This window comes from Cherax quadricarinatus, chromosome 55 (genome assembly GCF_038502225.1).
Source record: "Cherax quadricarinatus isolate ZL_2023a chromosome 55, ASM3850222v1, whole genome shotgun sequence".
NCBI classification, from domain to species: domain Eukaryota; kingdom Metazoa; phylum Arthropoda; class Malacostraca; order Decapoda; family Parastacidae; genus Cherax; species Cherax quadricarinatus.
In genome coordinates, this window is record NC_091346.1 from 9,738,251 (window position 1) to 9,760,233 (window position 21,983).

Below are 21,983 nucleotides of genomic sequence, written 5' to 3' on the forward strand. Positions count from 1 at the left end.
AAGCAGGAAAGAAGGGAGGGAGGGAAGCAGGAAAGAAGGGAGGGAGGGAAGCAGGAAAGAAGGGAGGGTGGGAAGCAGGAAAGAAGGGAGGGAGGGAAGCAGGAAAGAAGGGAGGGAGGGAAGCAGGAAAGAAGGGAGGGAGGGAAGCAGGAAAGAAGGGAGGGAGGGAAGCAGGAAAGAAGGGAGGGAGGGAAGCAGGAAAGAAGGGAGGGAGGGAAGCAGGAAAGAAGGGAGGGAGGGAAGCAGGAAAGAAGGGAGGGAGGGAAGCAGAAAAGAAGGGAGGGAGGGAAGCAGGAAAGAAGGGAGTGGGCGAAGCAGGAAAGAAGGGAGTGAGCGAAGCAGGAAATAAGAGACGGAGGGAAGCAGAAAAGAAGGGCGGGAGGGAAGCAGGAAAGAAGGGAGGGAGGGAAGCAGGAAAGAAGGGAGGGAGGGAAGCAGGAAAGACGGGAGGGAGGGAACCAGGAAATAAGGGAGGGTGGGAAGCAGGAAAGAAGTGTGGGAGGTAAGCAGGACAGGAGGCTGGGAGGGACGCAGGAAAGAAGGGAGGGAGGGAAGCAGGAAAGAAGGGAGGGAGGGAAGCAGGAAAGAAGGGAGGGAGGGAAGCACGAAAGAAGGGAGGGAGGGAAGCAGGAAAGAAGGGAGGAAAGGAAGCAGGAAAGAAGAGAGGGAAGCAGTAAAGAAGGGAGGGTGGGAAGCAGTAAAGAAGGGTGGGAGGGAAGCAGCAAAGAAGGGAGGGAGGGAAGCAGGAAAGAAGGGAGGGAGGGAAGCAGGAAAGAAGGGAGGGATGGAAGCAGGAAAGAAGGGAGGGAGGGAAGCAGGAAAGAAGGGAGGGAGGGAAGCAGGAAAGAAGGGAGGGAGGGAAGCAGGAAAGAAGGGATGGGGGGAAGCAGGAAAGCAGGGCGGGAGGGAAGCAGGAAAGAAGGGAGGGAGGGAAGCAGGAAAGAAGGTAGGGAGGGAAGCAGGAAAGAAGGGAGGGAGGGAAGCAGGAAAGAAGGGAGGGAGGGAAGCAGGAAAGAAGGGAGGGAGGGAAGCAGGAAAGAAGGGAGGGAGGGAAGCAGGAGAGAAGGGTGGGAGGGAAGGAGGAAAGAAGGGTGGGAGTGAAGCAGGAAAGAAGGGCGGGAGTGAAGTAGGAAAGAAGGGAGGGAGGGAAGCAGGAAAGAAGGGCGGGAGTGAAGCAGGAAAGAAGGGAGGGAGGGAAGCAGGAAAGAAGCAAGAAAGAAGGGAGGGCGAGAAGCAGGAAAGAAGGGTGGGAGGGAAGCAGCAAAGAAGGGCGGGAGGGAAGCAGGAAAGAAGGGCGGGAGGGAAGCAGGAAAGAAGGGAGGGAGGGAAGCAGGAAAGAAGGGAGGGATGGAAGCAGGAAAGAAGGGAGGGAGGGAAGCAGGAAAGAAGGGAGGGACGGAAGCAGGAAAGAAGGGAGGGTGGGAAGCAGGAAAGAAGGGAGGGAGGGAAGCAGGGAAGAAGGGAGGGAGGGAAGCAGGAAAGAAGGGAGGGAGGTAAGCAGGAATGAAGGGAGGGAGGGACGCAGGAAAGAAGGGAGGGAGGGAAGCAGGCAAGAAGGGAGGGAGGGAAGCAGGAAAGAAGGGAGGGAGGGAAGCAGGAAAGAAGGGAGGGTGGGAAGCAGGAAAGAAGGGAGGGAGGGAAGCAGGAAAGAAGGGAGGGAGGGAAGCAGGAAAGAAGGGAGGGAGGGAAGCAGGAAAGAAGGCTGGGAGGGAAGCAGGAAAGAAGGGAGGTAGGGAAGCAGGAAAGAAGGGAGGGAGGGAAGCAGGAAAGAAGGGTGGGAGGGAAGCAGGAAAGATGGGTGGGAGGGAAGCAGGAAAGAAGGGTGGGAGGGAAGCAGGAAAGGAGGGTGGGAGGGAAGCAGGAAAGAAGGGAGGTAGGGAAGCAGGAAAGAAGGGAGGGAGAGAAGCAGGAAAGAAGGGAGGGAAGCAGGAAAGAAGGGAGGGTGGGAAGCAGGAAAGAAGGGTGGGAGGGAAGCAGGAAAGAAGGGTGGGAGGGAAGCAGAAAAGAAGGGAGGGAGGGAAGCAGGAAAGATGGGAGGGAGGGAAGCAGGAAAGAAGGGAGGGAGGGAAGCAGGAAAGAAGGGAGGGAGGGAAGCAGGAAAGAAGGGAGGGAGGGAAGCAGGAAAGAAGGGAGGGAGGGAAGCAGGAAAGAAGGGATGGGGGGAAGCAGGAAAGCAGGGAGGGAGGGAAGCGGGAAAGAAGGGAGGGAGGGAAGCAGGAAAGAAGGGAGGGAAGCAGGAAAGAAGGGAGGGAGGGAAGCAGGAAAGAAGGGTGGGAGGGAAGCAGGAAAGAAGGGTGGGAGGGAAGCAGGAAAGAAGGGAGGGAGGGAAGCAGGAAAGAAGGGAGGGAGGGAAGCAGGAAAGAAGGGTGGGAGGGAAGCAGGAAAGAAGGGAGGGAGGGAAGCAGGAAAGAAGGGTGGGAGGGAAGCAGGAAAGAAGGGATGGTGGGAAGCAGGAAAGAAGGGAGGGAGGGAAGCAGGAAAGAAGGGTGGGAGGGAAGCAGGAAAGAAGGGAGGGAGGGAAGCAGGAAAGAAGGGAGGGAGGGAAGCAGGAAAGAAGGGTGGGAGGTAAGCTGGAAAGAAGGGAGGGAGGGAAGCAGGAAAGAAGGGAAGGAGGTAAGCAGGAAAGAAGGGAGGGAGGGAAGCAGGAAAGAAGGGAGGTAGGGAAGCAGGAAAGAAGGGTGGGAGGGAAGCAGGAAAGAAGGGTGGGAGTGAAGCAGGAAAGAAGGGCGGGAGTGAAGTAGGAAAGAAGGGAGGGAGGGAAGAAGGAAAGAAGGGCGGGAGTGAAGCAGGAAAGAAGGGAGGGAGGGAAGCAGGAAAGAAGCAAGAAAGAAGGGAGGGCGAGAAGCAGGAAAGAAGGGCGGGAGGGAAGCAGAAAAGAAGGGCGGGAGGGAAGCAGGAAAGAAGGGCGGGAGGGAAGCAGGAAAGAAGGGAGGTAGGGAAGCAGGAAAGAAGGGAGGGATGGAAGCAGGAAAGAAGGGAGGGAGGTAAGCAGGAAAGAAGGGAGGGAGGGAAGCAGGAAAGAAGGGAGGGAGGGAAGCAGGAAAGAAGCAAGAAAGAAGGGAGGGCGAGAAGCAGGAAAGAAGGGTGGGAGGGAAGCAGGAAAGAAGGGCGGGAGGGAAGCAGGAAAGAAGGGCGGGAGGGAAGCAGGAAAGAAGGGAGGTAGGGAAGCAGGAAAGAAGGGAGGGATGGAAGCAGGAAAGAAGGGAGGGAGGGAAGCAGGAAAGAAGGGAGGGAGGGAGGCAGGACCGAGGGGAGGGTGGGAAGCAGGAAAGAAGAGTGGGAGGGAAGCAGGAAAGAAAGGAGGGAGGGAAGCAGGAAGGAAGGGAGGGAGGTAAGCAGGAAAGAAGGGAGGGAGGGAAGCAGGAAAGAAGGGAGGGAGGGAAGCAGGAAAGAAGGGAGGGAGGGAAGCAGGAAAGAAGGGAGGGAGGGAAGCAGGAAAGAAGGGAGGGTGGGACGCAGGAAAGGGAGGGAGGGAAGCAGGAAAGAAGGGAGGGAGGGAAGCAGGAAAGAAGGGAGGGAGGGAAGCAAGAAAGAAGGGAGGGAGGGAAGCAGGAAAGAAGGGAGGTAGGGAAGCAGGAAAGAAGGGAGGGAGGGAAGCAGGAAAGAAGGGTGGGAGGGAATCAGGAAAGAAGGGTGGGAGGGAAGCAGGAAAGAAGGGTGGGAGGGAAGCACTAATGAAGGGTGGGAGGGAAGCAGGAAAGAAGGGAGGGAGAGAAGCAGGAAAGAAGGGAGGGAAGCAGGAAAGAAGGGAGGGTGGGAAGCAGGAAAGAAGGGTGGGAGGGAAGCAGGAAAGAAGGGTGGGAGGGAAGCAGGAAAGAAGGGAGGGAGGGAAGCAGGAAAGAAGGGAGGGAGCGAAGCAGGAAAGAAGGGAGGGAGGGAAGCAGGAAAGAAGGGAGGGAGGGAAGCAGGAAAGAAGGGAGGGTGGGAAGCAGGAAAGAAGGGAGTGAGCGGAGCAGGAAAGAAGGGATGGGGGGAAGCAGGAAAGAAGGGAGGGAGGGAAGCAGGAAAGAAGGGAGGGAGAGAAGCAGGAAAGAAGGGAGGGAGAGAAGCAGGAAAGAAGGGAGGGAAGCAGGAAAGAAGGGAGGGTGGGAAGCAGGAAAGAAGGGTGGGAGGGAAGCAGGAAAGAAGGGTGGGAGGGAAGCAGGAAAGAAGGGAGGGAGGGAAGCAGGAAAGAAGGGAGGGAGCGAAGCAGGAAAGAAGGGAGGGAGCGAAGCAGGAAAGAAGGGAGGGAGGGAAGCAGGAGAGAAGGGAGGGAGGGAAGCAGGAAAGAAGGGATGGGGGGAAGCAGGAAAGCAGGGAGGGAGGGAAGCAGGAAAGAAGGGAGGGAGGGAAGCAGGAAAGAAGGGAGGGAGGGAAGCAGGAAAGAAGGGAGGGAGGGAAGCAGGAAAGAAGGGAAGTAGGTAAGCAGGAAAGAAGGGAGGGAGGTAAGCAGGAAAGTAGGGATGGAGGTAAGCAGGAAAGAAGGGAGGGAGGGAAGCAGGAAAGAAGGGAGGGAGGGAAGCAGGAGAGAAGGGTGGGAGGGAAGGAGGAAAGAAGGGTGGGAGTGAAGCAGGAAAGAAGGGCGGGAGTGAAGTAGGAAAGAAGGGAGGGAGGGAAGCAGGAAAGAAGGGCGGGAGTGAAGCAGGAAAGAAGGGAGGGAGGGAAGCAGGAAAGAAGCAAGAAAGAAGGGAGGGCGAGAAGCAGGAAAGAAGGGTGGGAGGGAAGCAGAAAAGAAGGGCGGGAGGGAAGCAGGAAAGAAGGGCGGGAGGGAAGCAGGAAAGAAGGGAGGTAGGGAAGCAGGAAAGAAGGGAGGGATGGAAGCAGGAAAGAAGGGAGGGAGGGAAGCAGGAAAGAAGTGAGGGAGGGAAGCAGGAAAGAAGGGAGGGAGGTAAGCAGGAAAGAAGGGTGGGAGGGAAGCAGGAAAGAAGGGAGGGAGGGAAGCAGGCAAGAAGGGAGGGCGGGTAGCAGGAAAGAAGGGAGGGAGGGAAGCAGGAGAGAAGGGTGGGAGGGAAGGAGGAAAGAAGGGTGGGAGTGAAGCAGGAAAGAAGGGCGGGAGTGAAGTAGGAAAGAAGGGAGGGAGGGAAGCAGGAAAGAAGGGCGGGCGTGAAGCAGGAAAGAAGGGTGGGAGGGAAGCAGGAAAGAAGCAAGAAAGAAGGGAGGGCGAGAAGCAGGAAAGAAGGGCGGGAGGGAAGCAGGAAAGAAGGGCGGGAGGGAAGCAGGAAAGAAGGGCGGGAGGGAAGCAGGAAAGAAGGGAGGTAGGGAAGCAGGAAAGAAGGGAGGGATGGAAGCAGGAAATAAGGGAGGGAGGGAAGCAGGAAAGAAGGGAGGGAGGGAAGCAGGAAAGAAGGGAGGGAGGGAAGCAGGAAAGAAGGGAGGGAGGGAAGCAGAAAAGAAGGGAGGGGTGGAAGCAGGAAAGAAGGGAGTGGGCGAAGCAGGAAAGAAGGGAGTTGACGAAGCAGGAAATAAGGGAGTGAGGGAAGCAGAAAAGAGGGGAGGGAGGGAAGCAGGAAAGAAGGGAGGGAGGGAAGCAGGAAAGAAGGGAGGGCGGGTAGCAGGAAAGAAGGGAGGGAGGGAAGCAGGAAAGAAGGGAGGGTGGGAAGCAGGAAAGAAGGGTGGGAGGGAAGCAGGAAAGAAGGGTGGGAGGAAAGCAGGAAAGAAGGGTGGGAGGGAAGCAGGAAAGGAGGGTGGGTGGGAAGCAGGAAAGAAGGGAGGGAGGGAAGCAGGAAAGAAGGGAGGGAGAGAAGCAGGAAAGAAGGGAGGGAAGCAGGAAAGAAGGGAGGGTGGGAAGCAGGACAGAAGGGTGGGAGGGAAGCAGGAAAGAAGGGTGGGAGGGAAGCAGGAAAGAAGGGAGGGAGGGAAGCAGGAAAGAAGGGAGGGAGCGAAGCAGGAAAGAAGGGAGGGAGGGAAGCAGGAAAGAAGGGAGGGAGGGAAGCAGGAAAGAAGGGAGGGAGGGAAGCAGGAAAGAAGGGATGGGGGGAAGCAGGAAAGCAGGGAGGGAGGGAAGCAGGAAAGAAGGGAGGGAGGGAAGCAGGAAAGAAGGGAGGGAGGGAAGCAGGAAAGAAGGGAAGTAGGTAAGCAGGAAAGAAGGGAGGGAGAGAAGCAGGAAAGAAGGGAGGGTGGGAAGCAGGAGAGAAGGGTGGGAGGGAAGGAGGAAAGAAGGGTGGGAGTGAAGCAGGAAAGAAGGGCGGGAGTGAAGTAGGAAAGAAGGGAGGGAGGGAAGCAGGAAAGAAGGGCGGGAGTGAAGCAGTAAAGAAGGGAGGGAGGGAAGCAGGAAAGAAGGGCGGGAGGTAAGCAGGAAAGAAGGGAGGGAGTGAAGCAGTAAAGAAGGGAGGGAGGGAAGCAGGAAAGAAGGGAGGACGGGTAGCAGGAAAGATGGGAGGGAGGGAAGCAGGAAAGAAGGGCGGGTGGGAAGCAGGAAAGAAGGGAGGGAGGGAAGCAGGAAAGAAGGGAGGGAGGGAAGCAGGAAAGAAGGGAGGGAGGGAAGCAAGAAAGAAGGGAGGTAGGGAAGCAGGAAAGAAGGGAGGTAGGGAAGCAGGAAAGAAGAGAGGGAGGGAAGCAGGAAAGAAAGGAGGGAGGGAAGCAGGAAAGAAGGGAGGGAAGCAGGAAAGAAGGGAGGGAGGGAAGCAGGAAAGAAGGGAGGGAGGGAAGCAGGAAAGAAGGGAGGGAGGGAAGCAGGTAAGAAGGGAGGGATGGAAGCAGGAAAGAAGGGAGGGAGGGAAGCAGAAAAGAAGGGAGGGAGGGAAGCAGGAAAGAAGGGAGGGATGGAAGCAGGAAAGAAGGGTGGGAGGGAAGCAGGAAAGAAGGGAGGGAGGGAAGCAAGAAAGGAGGGATGGAAGCAGGAAAGAAGGGAGGGAGGGAAGCAGGAAAGAAGGGAGGGAGGGAAGCAAGAGAGAAGGGAGGGAGGGAAGCAAGAAAGAGCCTACTTGTTCCAACTACTGCCACACAGATTGCATTCCAGAAGGAGAATTTTGTTGCAGCCAGGTGGAAAATTTCAGAAAATTTAAGGATATCCATAATCCTGTGGTATATGTGGATACAAGCCTGGAGCTACAGGAGGAAGGTTCAGAAGTCCTACCTCAGGGACTCCTGTCCAAAGATCAAGACTGCCCTCTTGGGCTGTGTTGTAAAGTTGCAGCTAAGATAATCCATCACAGGGAAGCACTTCATGAGCTCCTCAAATCATTAGATAACCTACAAGCTATTGTAGGAGGCCAGTGCAAACCTGCATCAAGTGACGTAAGCTGCTCAGCTGATGGTGACACTATTGACAAAGACTGGAAGTCCCACACTGAGCTTAACTCAGGGGTAAACGACTGGTGGAATTCTGTCATCGCTAAGGTCCCACAGACTGACAGAGTTCAAAACACTACCTTTGGGAATTCTAACACAATTCCTCTGACCACCACAGAGGGAACAAATCCTCTTCCCAGCAACGTGGGAAGCCTTGGATCTGTTAATTCTCCTACACCTGACATCTCTGCTTCAGCCACTGCCAGTCTACTTGACAGTGCACATACCATCTCTGATCCTACACCTGTCAGCACACCTGCCGATACTATTCTAGAATCTGGTAGTAGTGCTTCGACAGCAAGTTCTGAGCCAGGAGCTTCTCCACCAGAGAACGGTGCAGTTAGTGATCAGGGAACTATCACTGCACCTGATCACCTACTGCGCCGAAGTACGAACAGCAGGGACACATCTGTCAGAACTGGTAGAGGGCGGGGTAGAGGACGTGGAGGAGGACGTGGAGGAGGAAGACATCTACAGCCGTCTCACCCTCCACTAACACAGTTCCAGCGGCAGAATCTGAGGACAAATCTGCGAAACACAGGAGGTGCAACAAATCCTAGTCCACCCTCCCAGGCACCTAGGCTGTGCTCTCGCTGTCACCGGAAGGGGCACTCTGCCAACAACTGCCTGCGAGATACCAGGTGTAATTACTGCTACAAGAAAGGACATAAGGAGGACCAGTGTCGGAAGAAAAAGGAACTTGACAGACAGGGCCACCTGTTTAGAGACCTGTTCTCAGAACAAACCAGCAGGATCTCTGAATTGGTGAACACTCTCACACGTCACCCACTTAGCTACTCCTATCCCAGCCCAGCAGGTGGGATTGGGCCTTATACACGACCACAGACCTACATCCCTGCAGCTGCCTCAGTACCCTACCTCTCTCAAGGGCAGGCACCTTACATTCCCTACACACCCACCACCTCAAGCTGACCACTTCATCATGAGGAGCCAGTCTATCAGCATCCTGTCGGCCAACATTAGAGGTTTCATTACTAATGTTGGAGAGCTCACACATAGCTTTGTGAACACTCGACGTCCCGACATGATAGCTGTTGTTGAAACATTTTTGGATGACAGGACTCCAGAAAATTTTGCAAGAATTGCTGGCTACACCTCATGGATGAGAAGAGACAGGCAAGGGCAAGGAGGTGGTGTTGCTGTGTGCTTCTCTAAAAGTGTTCATGCCCAGCACATAGATGTTGCCACCCCTACACATCTTGAAATGATGTTCTTCAAGCTCTGTATAAACACTAGTACCTCTGTACTAGCATGTGCAATGTACAGACCTCAGTGGCAACACGCAGACTCTATCAACTTCCTAATGGAAAATATTGACTCCCTTCTGCTACAACACAACTGTCAACATATTATAATTGTTGGTGACCTCAACCAGCACCTTATACAGAGGGACTTTGATGACCTTCTTGCAGTGTTTGACATGAGAAACTTTGTTGATTTCCCTACTCATATCTGTGGCTCCTCCCTTGACCCAGTAGTGAGTGATCTGGCAGAAGGCATAGTCACTTGTCAACCCCTCGGCTACGTTGGATCGTCTGACCACAAGGCTGTTTTTACCACACTTAAGATCCCAACAGAACGAGGTGAGGAGTCCACACGCACAACCTGGCTATGGGAAAGAGGTAATTGGCCAGCCCTTTGCTTTGAGCTCGCCACCACCGACTTGAATGCTCTTCTCCAGGGGGATGTTGACAACCAAGTGAAAGCCTTCACTGGACACATCCTTAATCTGCAACAAGAACACATTCCTCACCGGCAATATGTGACAAAGCCTACAGATCAGCCTTGGTTTGGCTTTCGTTGTAGAGAGACTGCTACTGCTAAGTACAAAGCATGGCGAAGGCATAAGAGACATCCTACCACCTATAACAGGAACTTGCACATGCAAGCCTGTAGGCATATGGGTGATGTTCAAAAGTGGGCCATTGCTAAATGGGAGGTGGACACTAAAAGAAAGTTAGCATCAGGTAGGGTAGGCTCCAAAACCTGGTGGTCCCTGGTCAAGGACAGACAAGGTTATCTGCCTGATGAACTTATTCCACCTCTAAATCGACAGGATGGGACCACCTCTACTAGTAGTCAAGAGAAGGCGGACCTCTTTGCTGAACACTTTGCTACCAAAATGCAAGTTCCTGATCCAGCAAGGGACCCTCCTTGGCTAGCTGCAAGAACTGTGTCAAAACTGTCAGTGGTGACAATAAGGCAGGAGGAGGTGCATTTCCTTCTTAAATCACTTGACCAAGAAAAGGCTGTGGGCCCAGACAAGTTGAGCCCAAGATTGTTGAGAAGATGTGCAGACCAGCTAGCAGCACCTCTAACTCGCATCTTTCAGCACTGCCTAGTACAGTGTAAATGGCCCTCTCCATGGAAAGAGGCAAATGTAGTCCCTGTTCACAAAAAGAAGAGCAGAGCAGAAATCAGCAACTACAGACCAGTGTCACTCCTGTCAATCACTGGTAAGATCCTTGAGACAATTATCTCAAGGCAAATGACAGATTTTTTTGACTACCACTCACTACTTTGTGATCGTCAATATGGCTTCAGGAAAGGTTACTCTGCTGCTGATCTGTTGCTAAACCTCTCCACTAAGTGGCACCAGTCACTGGATGAATCCAAAGTCAGCTGTGTGGTAGCACTGGACATTGCTGGCGCTTTCGACCGGGTGTGGCACCAGGGCCTCTTAGCAAAACTTCAAGCACTGGGAATTGCAGGCTCTACGCTATGTCTCCTCAGTGATTACCTTCATGGTAGATCTCTAAGTGTAGTCCTCAATGGAACGGAATCAGCAAGGCATCTTATTGGGGCAAGCGTTCCACAAGGAAGCGTGCTGGGTCCTCTGTTATGGAATGTCTACTTCAACGACCTTCTTCATCTCATCCCAGAATCACATGCATATGCAGACGACTGTACACTGACTTTCACTTATCCAAGAGAAGAAATGCCAGCTGCTCTAAGCTACATCAATCACCAGCTGAGAGCTATATCAGCTTGGGGAAATAGATGGCAAGTAACATTTGCACGTGAGAAAACGCAAATGATGATCGTCTCTAGGCACCATGATGGTAATGCTGGTGCAGTAGTAAGGATGAATGGGACGATGTTGGCACCTGGAGAAGAAGTTGATATCCTTGGGGTGAAATTTGACTCCAAACTAACCATGAAGAACCATGTAAATCTTGCAAACAAGGCAGCCAGGAAGCTTACAGCACTTCGCCGTATCTCGCATCTGCTTGACAGTAGGGGTTGCAAGATCCTGTACGAGGCACAAGTATGCTCACACCTTGAGTATGTTCCACTTTCTTGGTTTGCCTGCCCCCCCTCTCATCTGCGACTGCTTGACAGAGTAGAGAACAGAGCAAGACGTCTCATCTCTCGCCTGGACCCATCCTGGATAGATCTGTCATTTCAGCAGAGCCTTCAACATAGGAGGGATGTGGGTGGCCTTACTGTTATGTACAAGGCCAATATTGCCAAAATACCACACTTGGATCCACTTCGAGGACAGCGTGAAACAAGCTTTTATGCCACAAGACGGGCAGAAAGCAGCAACTTCACTCTGGCTGTACCCTTCTCCAGAACATCACTCCATCTGAGATCATACATACCCAGGATGACTCGAGTATGGAACACATTCGTACAGCATAATGATATCAACGAGATAAAGTCAGTTGTTCAAATGAAAATGCTGGCCCACAGATGGCTCCAACTTCATCCTGTCCCATACTTGTATGTCTCATAACAATAAAAATGCTTTCAAATGAGCTGATGTAGGTAACAGCTCTTAGCTTGCCAATAAAATTAGGAATCCTTAACCTGTAATATAGCTGTCAATAAAGCAAGGGATCCTTAACCTTGTCAAACCCTGTGTAAAAAAAAAAAAAAAAAAAAAAAAGGGAGGGATGGAAGCAGGAAAGAAGGGAGGGAGGGAAGCAGGAAAGAAGGAAGGGAGGGAAGCAAGAAAGAAGGGAGGGAGGGAAGCAAGAAAGAAGGGAGGGATGGAAGCAGGAAAGAAGGGAGGGAGGGAAGCAGGAAAGAAGGGAGGGAGGGAAGCAGGAAAGAAGGGAGGGATGGAAGCAGGAAAGAAGGGAGGGAGGGAAGCAGGAAAGAAGGGAGGGAGGGAAGCAAGAAAGAAGGGAGGGAGGGAAGCAAGAAAGAAGGGAGGGATGGAAGCAGGAAAGAAGGGAGGGAGGGAAGCAGGAAAGAAGGGAGGGAGGGAAGCAAGAAAGAAGGGAGGGAGGGATGCAGGAAAGAAGGGAGGGAGGGAAGCAGGAAAGAAGGGAGTGAGGGAAGCAGGAAAGAAGGGAGGGAGGGAAGCAGGAAAGAAGGGAGGGAGGGAAGCAGGAAAGAAGGGAGGGTGGGAAGCAGGAAAGGGAGGGAGGGAGGGAAGCAGGAAAGAAGGGAGGGAGAGAAGCAGGAAAGAAGGGAGGGAGGGAAGCAGGAAAGAAGGGAGGGAGAGAAGCAGGAAAGAAGGGAGGGAGGGAAGCAGGAAAGAAGGGAGGGAGAGAAGCAGGAAAGAATGGATGGAGGGAAGCAGGAAAGAAGGGAGGGAGGGAAGCAGGAAAGAAGGGAGAGAGGGAAGCAGGAAAGAAGGTAGGGAATGAAGCAGGAAAGAAGGGAGGGAGGGAAGCAGGAAAGAAGGGAGGGAGGGAAGCAGGGAAGAAGGGAGGGAGGGAAGCAGGAAAGAAGGGAGGGAGGGAAGCAGGAAAGAAGGGAGGGAGGGAAGCAGGATAGAAGGGAGGGAGGGAAGCAGGAAAGAAGGGAGGGAGAGAAGCAGGAAAGAAGGGAGGGAGTTAAGCAGGAAAGAAGGGAGGGAGGGAAGCAGGAAAGAAGGGAGGGAGGGAAGCAAGAAAGAAGGGAGGGAGGGAAGCAGGAAAGAAGGGAGGGAGGGAAGCAGGAAAGTAGGGAGGGAGGGAAGCAGGAAAGAAAGGAGGGAGGGAAGCAGGAAAGAAGGGAGGGAGGGAAGCAGGAAAGAAGGGAGGGAGAGAAGCAGGAAAGAAGGGAGGGTGGGAAGCAGGAAAGGGAGGGAGGGAGGGAAGCAGGAAAGAAGGGAGGGAGAGAAGCAGGAAAGAAGGGAGGGAGGGAAGCAGGAAAGAAGGGAGGGAGGGAAGCAGGAAAGAAGGGAGGGAGGGAAGCAGGAAAGAAGGGAGGGAGGGAAGCAGTAAAGAAGGGAGGGATCGAAGCAGGAAAGAAGGGAGGGATGGAAGCAGGAAAGAAGGGAGGGAGGGAAGCAGGAAAGAAGGGAGGGAGGGAAGCAGGGAAGAAGGGAGGGAGGGAAGCAGGAAAGAAGGGAGGGAGGGAAGCAGGAAAGAAGGGAGGGAGTGAAGCAGGATAGAAGGGAGGGAGGGAAGCAGGAAAGAAGGGAGGGAGGGAAGCAGGAAAGAAGGGAGGGAGGGAAGCAGGAAAGAAGGGACGGATGGAAGCAGGAAAGAAGGGAGGGAGGGAAGCAGGAAAGAAGGGTGGGAGGGAAGCAGGAAAGAAGGGTGGAAGGGTAGCAGGAAAGAAGGGAGGGAGTGAAGCAGGAAAGAAGGGAGGGAGGGAAGCAGGAAAGAAGGGAGGGAGTGAAGCAGGAAAGAAGGGAGGGAGGGAAGCAGGAAAGGAGGGAGGGAGGGAAGCAGGAAGGAAGGGAGGGAGGTAAGTAGGAAAGAAGGGAGGGAGGGAAGCAGGAAAGAAGGGATGGAAGGAAACAGGAAAGAAGGGAGGGAGGAAAGCAGGAAAGAAGGGAGGGAGGGAAGCAGGAAAGAAGGGAGGGAGGGAAGCAGGAAAGAAGGGAGGGAGGGAAGCAGGAAAGAAGGGAGGGAGGGAAGCAGGAAAGAAGGGAGGGAGGGAAGCAGGAAAGAAGGGAGGGAGGGAAGCAGGAAAGAAGGGAGGGAGGGAAGCAGGAAAGAAGGGAGGGAGGGAAGCAGGAAAGAAGGAAGGGAGGGAAGCAGGAAAGAAGGAAGGGAGGGAAGCAGGAAATATGGGTGGGAGGGAAGCAGGATAGAAGGGAGGGAGGGAAGCAGGAAAGAAGGGAGGGAGGGAAGCAGGAAAGAAGGGAGGGAGGGAAGCAGGAAAGAAGGGACGGAGGGAAGCAGGAAAGAAGGGAGGGAGGGAAGCAGGAAAGAAGGGTGGGAGGGAAGCAGGAAAGAAGGGTGGGAGGGTAGCAGGAAAGAAGGGAGGGAGGGAAGCAGGAAAGAAGGGAGGGAGGGACGCAGGAAAGAAGGAAGGGAGGGAAGCAGGAAAGGGAGGGAGGGAGGGAAGCAGGAAAGGAGGGAGGGAGGGAAGCAGGAAAGAAGGGAGGGAGGGAAGCAGGAAAGAAGGGAGGGAGGGAAGCAGGAAAGAAGGGAGGGAGGGAAACAAGAAAGAAGGGAGGGAGGGAAGCAGGAAAGAAGGGAGGGAGGGAAGCAGGAAAGAAGGGAGGGAGGGAAGCAGGAAAGAAGGGAGGGAGGGAAGCAGGAAATAAGGGAGGGAGGGAAGCAGGAAAGAAGGGAGGGAGGGAAGCAGGAAAGAAGGGAGGGAGGGAAGCAGGAAAGAAGGGAGGGAGGGAAGCAGGAAAGAAGGAAGGGAGGGAAGCAGGAAAGAAGGGATGGAGGGAAGCAGGAAAGAAGGGAGGGAGGGAAGCAGGAAAGAAGGAAGGGAGGGAAGCAGGAAAGAATGGAGGGAGGGAAGCAGGAAAGAAGGGAGGGAGGGAAGCAGGAAAGAAGGGAGGGAGGGAAGAAGGAAAGATGGGAGGGAGGGAAGCAGGAAAGAAGGAAGGGAGGGAAGCAGGAAAGAAGGGAGGGAGGGAAGCAGGAAAGAAGGGACGGATGGAAGCAGGAAAGAAGGGAGGGAGGGAAGCAGGAAAGAAGGGTGGGAGGGAAGCAGGAAAGAAGGGTGGGAGGGTAGCAGGAAAGAAGGGAGGGAGGGAAGCAGGAAAGAAGGGAGGGAGGGAAGCAGGAAAGAAGGGAGGAACGGAAGCAGGAAAGAAGGGAGGGAGGGAAGCAGGAAAGGAGGGAGGGAGGGAAGCAGGAAAGAAGGGAGGGAGGGAAGCAGGAAAGTAGGGAGGGAGGGAAGCAGGAAAGAAGGGAGGGAGGGAAACAGGAAAGAAGGGAGGGAGAGAAGCATGAAAGAAGGGAGGTAGGGAAGCAGGAAAGAAGGGAGGGAGGGAAGCAGGAAAGAAGGGAGGGAGGGAAGCAGTAAAGAAGGGAGGGAGGGAAGCAGGAAAGTAGGGAGGTAGGGAAGCAGGAAAGAAGGGAGGGAGGGAAGCAGGAAAGAAGGGAGGGAGGGAAGCAGGAAAGAAGGGAGGGAGGGAAGCAGAAAAGAAGGATGGGAGGGAAGCAGAAAAAAAGGGAGGGAGGGAAGCAGGAAAGAAGGGAGGGAGGGAAGCAGGAAAGAAGGAAGGGAGGGAAGCAGGAAAGAAGGGAGGGAGGGAAGCAGGAAAGAAGGGAGGGAGGGAAGCAGGAAAGAAGGGAGGGAGGGAAGCAGGAAAGAAGGGAGGGAGGGAAGCAGGAAAGAAGGATGGGAGGGAAGCAGGAAAGAAGGGAGGGAGGGAAGCAGGATAGAAGGGAGGGAGGGAACCAGGAAAGAAGGGAGGGAGGGAAGCAGGAAAGAAGGGAGGGAGGGAAGCAGGAAAGAAGGGACGGAGGGAAGCAGGAAAGACGGGCGGTAGGGAAGCAGGAAAGAAGGGTGGGAGGGAAGCAGGAAAAAAGGGAGGGAGGGTAGCAGGAAAGAAGGGAGGGAGGGAAGCAGGAAAGAAGGGAGGGAGGGAAGCAGGAAAGAAGGGAGGGAGGGAAGCAGGAAAGGGAGGGAGGGAGGGAAGCAGGAAAGGAGGGAGGGAGGGAAGCAGGAAAGAAGGGAGGGAGGGAAGCAGGAAAGAAGGGAGGGAGGGAAGCAGGAAAGAAGGGAGGGAGGGAAACAGGAATGAAGGGTCGGAGGGAAACAGGAAAGAAGGGAGGGAGGGAAGCAGGAAAGAAGGGAGGGAGGGAAGCAGGAAAGAAGGGAGGGAGGGAAGCAGGAAAGAAGGGAGGGAGGGAAGCAGGAAAGAAGGGAGGGAGGGAATCAGTAAAGAAGGGAGGGAGGGAAGCAGGAAAGAAGGGAGGGAGGGAAGCAGGAAAGAAGGAAGGGAGGGAAGCAGGAAAGAAGGGATGGAGGGAAGCAGGAAAGAAGGGAGGGAGGGAAGCAGGAAAGAAGGAAGGGAGGGAAGCAGGAAAGAAGGGAGGGAGGGAAGCAGGAAAGAAGGGAGGGAGGGAAGCAGGAAAGAAGGGAGGGAGGGAAGCAGGAAAGAAGGGAGGGAGGGAAGCAGGAAAGAAGGGAGGGAGGGAAGCAGGAAAGAAGGAAGGGAGGGAAGCAGGAAAGAAGGGAGGGAGGGAAGCAGGAAAGAAGGGTGGGAGGGAAGCAGGAAAGAAGGGAGGGAGGGAAGCAGGTAAGAAGGGTGGGAGGGAAGCAGGAAAGAAGGGAGGGAGGGAAGCAGGAAAGACGGGTGGGAGGGAAGCAGGAAAGAAGGGAGGGAGGGAAGCAGGAAAGACGGGTGGGAGGGAAGCAGGAAAGAAGGGAGGGAGGGAAGCAGGAAAGAAGGGAGGGAGGGAAGCAGGAAAGAAGGGAGGGAGGGAAGCAGGAAAGAAGGGAGGGAGGGAAGCAGGAAAGAAGGGAGGGAGGGAAGCAGGAAAGAAGGCAGGGAGGGAAGCAGGAAAGAAGGGAGGGAGGGAAGCAAGAAAGAAGTGAGGGAGGGAAGCAGTAAAGAAGGGAGGGAGGGAAGCAGGAAAGAAGGGAGGGAGGGAAGCATGAAAGATGGGTGGGAGGGAAGCAGGAAAGAAGGGAGGGAGGGAAGCAGGAAAGAAGGGAGGGTGGGAAGCAGGAAAGAAGGGAGGGAGGGAAGCAGGAAAGAAGGGAGGGAGGGAAGCAGGAAAGAAGGGAGGGAGGGAAGCAGGAAAGAAGGAAGGGAGGGAAGCAAGAAAGATAACAATAAAAGTAATATTACTGACAAAATATTAGATAAGAGTACACAGATGCAACAAGTGAGATGTTTTATTATGGCAACGTTTCGCTCTCCAGGAGCTTTGTCACGTTTTGCTCTCCAGGAGCTTTGTCAAGAATTTTTACGGCTTTACAAAGTTCCTGGAGAGCGAAACGTTGCCACAGTAAACTGTCACATTAATTGCAGATGTATTCTTCTACTGAACATGAAGAAAGTGTCTGAAAGTGATGGGAATACAAGAAGGTGGGAGGAATGGTTGGTGGGAGGGTGGTGGGAGAGTTGGTGGGAGGGTTGGTGGGAAGGTTGGTGGGAGGGTTGGTGGGAAGGTTGGTGGGAGAGTTGGTGGGAGGGTTGGTGGGAAGGTTGGTGGGAGGGTTGGTGGGAAGGTTGGTGGGAGAGTTGGTGGGAGGGTTGGTGGGAAGGTTGGTGGGAGGGTTGGTGGGAGGGTTGGTGGGAGGGTTGGTGGGAGGGTGGTGGGAGAGTTGGTGGGAGGGTTGGTGGGAAGGTTGGTGGGAGGGTTGGTGGGAGGGTTGGTGGGAGGGTGGTAGGAGAGTTGGTGGGAAGGTTGGTGGGAGGGTTGGTGGGAGGGTTGGTGGGAAGGTTGGTGGGAGGGTTGGTGGGAGGGTTGGTGGGAGGGTGGTAGGAGAGTTGGTGGGAAGGTTGGTGGGAGGGTTGGTAGGAGGGTTGGTGGGAAGGTTGGTGGGAGGGTTGGTGGGAGGGTTGGTGGGAGGGTTGGTGGTAGGGTTGGTGGGACGGTTGGTGGGAGGGTGGTAGGAGAGTTGGTGGGAAGGTTGGTGGGAGGGTTGGTGGGAGGGTTGGTGGGAGGGTGGTAGGAGAGTTGGTGGGAAGGTTGGTGGGAGGGTTGGTGGGAGGGTTGGTGGGAAGGTTGGTGGGAGTGTTGGTCGGAGGGTTGGTGGGAGCGTTGGTGGGAGGGTTGGTGGGAAGGTTGGTGGGAGGGTGGTATGAGAGTTGGTGGGAAGGTTGGTGGGAGGGTTGGTGGAAGGGTTGGTGGGAAGGTTGGTGGGATGGTTGGTGGGAGAGTTGGTGGGAAGGTTGGTGGGAGGGTTGGTGGGATGGTTGGTGGGAGAGTTGGTGGGAGGGTTGGTGGGAAGGTTGGTGGGAGGGTTGGTAGGAGGGTTGGTGGGAAGGTTGGTGGGAAGGTTGGTGGGAAGGTTGGTGGGAAGGTTGGTGGGAAGGTTGGTAGGAGGGTTGGTAGGAGGGTTGGTGGGAAGGTTGGTGGGAAGGTTGGTGGGAGGGTTGGTAGGAGGGTTGGTGGGAAGGTTGGTGGGGAGGTTGGTGGGAAGGTTGGTGGGAAGGTTGGTGGGAAGGTTGGTAGGAGGGTTGGTAGGAGGGTTGGTGGGAAGGTTGGTGGGAAGGTTGGTGGGAGGGTTGGTAGGAGGGTTGGTGGGAAGGTTGGTGGGAAGGTTGGTGGGAGGGTTGGTGGGAGGGTTGGTGGGAAGGTTGGTGGGAGGGTTGGTGGGATGGTTGGCGGGAGAGTTGGTGGGAGGGTTGGTGGGAAGGTTGGTAGGAGGGTTGGTAGGAGGGTTGGTGGGAAGGTTGGTGGGAAGGTTGGTGGGAGGGTTGGTGGGGAGGTTGGTGGGAGGGTTGGTGGGATGGTTGGTGGGAGAGTTGGTGGGAGGGTTGGTGGGAAGGTTGGTGGGAGGGTTGGTAGGAGGGTTGGTGGGAAGGTTGGTGGGAAGGTTGGTGGGAAGGTTGGTGGGAAGGTTGGTGGGAGGGTTGGTGGGAGGGTTGGTGGGAAGGTTGGTGGGAAGGTTGGTGGGAAGGTTGGTGGGAAGGTTGGTGGGAGGGTTGGTGGGAAGGTTGGTGGGAGGGTGATGGGAAGGTTGGTGGGAAGGTTGGTGGGAAGGTTGGTGGGAAGGTTGGTGGGACGGTTGGTGGGAGGGTTGGTGGGAGGGTTGGTGGGAAGGTTGGTGGGAAGGTTGGTGGGAAGGTTGGTGGGAGGGTTGGTGGGATGGTTGGTGGGAAGGTTGGTGGGAGGGTTGGTGGGAGGGTTGGTGGGAGGTTGGTGGGAGGGTTGGTGGGAAGGTTGGTGGGAGGGTGGTGGGAAGGTTGGTGGGAAGGTTGGTGGGAAGGTTGGTGGGATGGTTGGTGGGAAGGTTGGTGGGAGGGTTGGTGGGAGGGTTGGTCGGAAGGTTGGTGGGAGGGTTGGTGGGATGGTTGGTGGGAAGGTTGGTGGGAGGGTGGTGTTAAGGTTGGTGGGAAGGTTGGTGGGAGGGTTGGTGGGATGGTTGGTGGGAAGGTTGGTGGGAGGGTTGGTGGGAGGGTTGGTGGGAAGGTTGGTGGGAGGGTTGGTGGGATGGTTGGTGGGATGGTTGGTGGGAAGGTTGGTGGGAGGGTTGGTGGGAGGGTTAGTGGGAGGGTTGGTGGGAGTGTTGGTGGGAGGGTTAGTGGGAGGGTTAGTGGGAGGGTTAGTGGAAGGGTTGGTGGGAGGGTTAGTGGGAGGGTTGGCGGAGGGTTGGTGGGAGGGTTGGTGGGAGGGTTAACCGGTAATGGTGGGAGAGTTGGTTGGAGGGATGGTGGGAGAGTTGTTGTGAGGGATGGTGGGAGAGTTGTTGTGAGGGATGGTGGGAGAGTTGGTGTGAGGGATGGTGGGAGAGTTGGTGTGAGGGATGGTGGGAGAGTTGGTGTGAGAGATGGTGGGAGAGTTGGTGTGAGGGATGGTGGGAGAGTTGGTGTGAGAGATGGTGGGAGAGTTGGTGTGAGAGATGGTGGGAGAGTTGGTGTGAGGGATGGTAGGAGAATTGGTGATAGGGATGGTGGTAGAGTTGGTTGGAAGGTTCGTGGCAGGGTGGTGGGAGGGTTGGTGGGAGAGTTGGTGAGAGGTTGGGAGGGTGTTAGGGTTGGTGGGAGGGTGAGGGGAAGGTGGGAGGGTGGGTGGGACGGAAGGAAAGAATTAAACCATAATGAAGGAGAGACCGTAAGGAAGGAGAGAGTTGGAAAGTCAGAGAACGTTATTGTTCATTCTTACTTAAGGTAAGTATGAACGATTGTGAAGAATGACAGAGAAATGATGGAGAACGAAAAAGGGATGATGGGAGGATGGAAGATGGATTAAGAAGGATGGCAATAGGAAAGACGTGATGGAATAAGAGGAAATTAGAAAGGGCGAGGAACGAGGCATAGAGAGGGAGGAAGGCAATGTATGGAAAGGATGAAAGGAAGAACAGAAATTGAATGCTAAATAAAAAGACTGAATGAGAAACGGATGATTAAAGGAAAAAGAGACGTGAAGGAATATGGGAAGGAAGGAGGAAGTGAAGGAAAGTATAATGGAGAGGTAGAATGGACAATTGAAATGGAAAACAGAAGGAAGACGAGTAAATAACCAGCAGGTGTAAGGAGACGAAGAGGAAAGTGAAGGACTGGAAAAGATCTTTCAATACATATAAAAAATAACATCTAAGAAGGATTAGCCAGAGTCTAGCTGCCTCTACTGTAGTCTACATTGTTGTGGCATGGTAGCTGCCTCTACTGTAGTCTACATTGTTGTGGCAAGGTAGCTGCCTCTACTGTAGTCTACATTGTTGTGGCAAGGTAGCTGCCTCTACTGTAGTCTACATTGTTGTGGCATGGTAGCTGCCTCTACTGTAGTCTACATTGTTGTGGCATGGAAGCTGCCTCTACTGTAGTCTACATTGTTGTGGCACGGAAGCTGCCCCTACTGTAGTCTACATTGTTGTGGCACGGAAGCTGCCTCTGCTGTAGTCTACATTGTTGTGGCACGGAAGCTGCCTCTACTGTAGTCTACATTGTTGTGGCATGGAAGCTGCCTCTGCTGTAGTCTACATTGTTGTGGCACGGAAGCTGCCTCTACTGTAGTCTACATTGTTGTGGCACGGAAGCTGCCTCTGCTGTAGTCTACAATGTTGTGGCATGGAAGCTGCCTCTTCTGTAGTCTACATTGTTGTGGCACGGAAGCTGCCTCTGCTGTAGTCTACAATGTTGTGGCATGGAAGCTGCCTCTACTGTAGTCTACATTGTTGTGGCATGGAAGCTGCCTCTACTGTAGTCTACATTGTTTGGCATGGAAGCTGCCTCTACTGTAGTCTACATTGTTGTAGCATGGAAGCTGCCTCTACTGTAGTCTACATTGTTGTGGCATGGAAGCTGCCTCTACTGTAGTCTACATTGTTTGGCATGGAAGCTGCCTCTGCTGTAGTCTACATTGTTGTGGCATGGAAGCTGCCTCTACTGTAGTCTACATTGTTGTGGCATGGAAGCTGCCTCTGCTGTAGTCTACATTGTTTGGCATGGAAGCTGCCTCTGCTGTAGTCTACATTGTTTGGCATGGAAGCTGCCTCTGCTGTAGTCTACATTGTTTGGCATGGAAGCTGCCTCTGCTGTAGTCTACATTGTTTGGCATGGAAGCTGCCTCTGCTGTAGTCTACATTGTTTGGCATGGAAGCTGCCTCTGCTGTAGTCTACGTTGTTGTGGCATGGAAGCTGCCTCTACTGTAGTCTACATTGTTTGGCATGGAAGCTGCCTCTGCTGTAGTCTACACTGCTATGGCATGGAAGCTGCCTCTGCTGTAGTCTACATTGTTTGGCATGGAAGCTGCCTCTGCTGTAGTCTACATTGTTTGGCATGGAAGCTGCCTCTGCTGTAGTCTACATTGTTTGGCATGGAAGCTGCCTCTGCTGTAGTCTACACTGCTATGGCATGGAAGCTGCCTCTGCTGTAGTCTACATTGTTTGGCATGGAAGCTGCCTCTGCTGTAGTCTACATTGTTTGGCATGGAAGCTGCCTCTGCTGTAGTCTACATTGTTTGGCATGGAAGCTGCCTCTGCTGTAGTCTACATTGTTTGGCATGGAAGCTGCCTCTGCTGTAGTCTACATTGTTTGGCATGGAAGCTGCCTCTGCTGTAGTCTACATTGTTGTGGCATGGAAGCTGCCTCTACTGTAGTCTACATTGTTTGGCATGGAAGCTGCCTCTGCTGTAGTCTACATTGTTTGGCATGGAAGCTGCCTCTACTGTAGTCTACATTGTTTGGCATGGAAGCTGCCTCTACTGTAGTCTACATTGTTTGGCATGGAAGCTGCCTCTGCTGTAGTCTACATTGTTTGGCATGGAAGCTGCCTCTGCTGTAGTCTACATTGTTTGGCATGGAAGCTGCCTCTGCTGTAGTCTACATTGTTTGGCATGGAAGCTGCCTCTGCTGTAGTCTACACTGCTATGGCATGGAAGCTGCCTCTGCTGTAGTCTACATTGTTTGGCATGGAAGCTGCCTCTGCTGTAGTCTACATTGTTTGGCATGGAAGCTGCCTCTGCTGTAGTCTACATTGTTTGGCATGGAAGCTGCCTCTGCTGTAGTCTACATTGTTTGGCATGGAAGCTGCCTCTGCTGTAGTCTACATTGTTTGGCATGGAAGCTGCCTCTGCTGTAGTCTACATTGTTGTGGCATGGAAGCTGCCTCTACTGTAGTCTACATTGTTTGGCATGGAAGCTGCCTCTGCTGTAGTCTACATTGTTTGGCATGGAAGCTGCCTCTACTGTAGTCTACATTGTTTGGCATGGAAGCTGCCTCTGCTGTAGTCTACATTGTTTGGCATGGAAGCTGCCTCTGCTGTAGTCTACATTGTTGTGGCATGGAAGCTGCCGCTGCTGTAGTCTACATTGTTTGGCATGGAAGCTGCCTCTGCTGTAGTCTACACTGCTATGGCATGGAAGCTGCCTCTGCTGTAGTCTACATTGTTTGGCATGGAAGCTGCCTCTGCTGTAGTCTACACTGCTATGGCATGG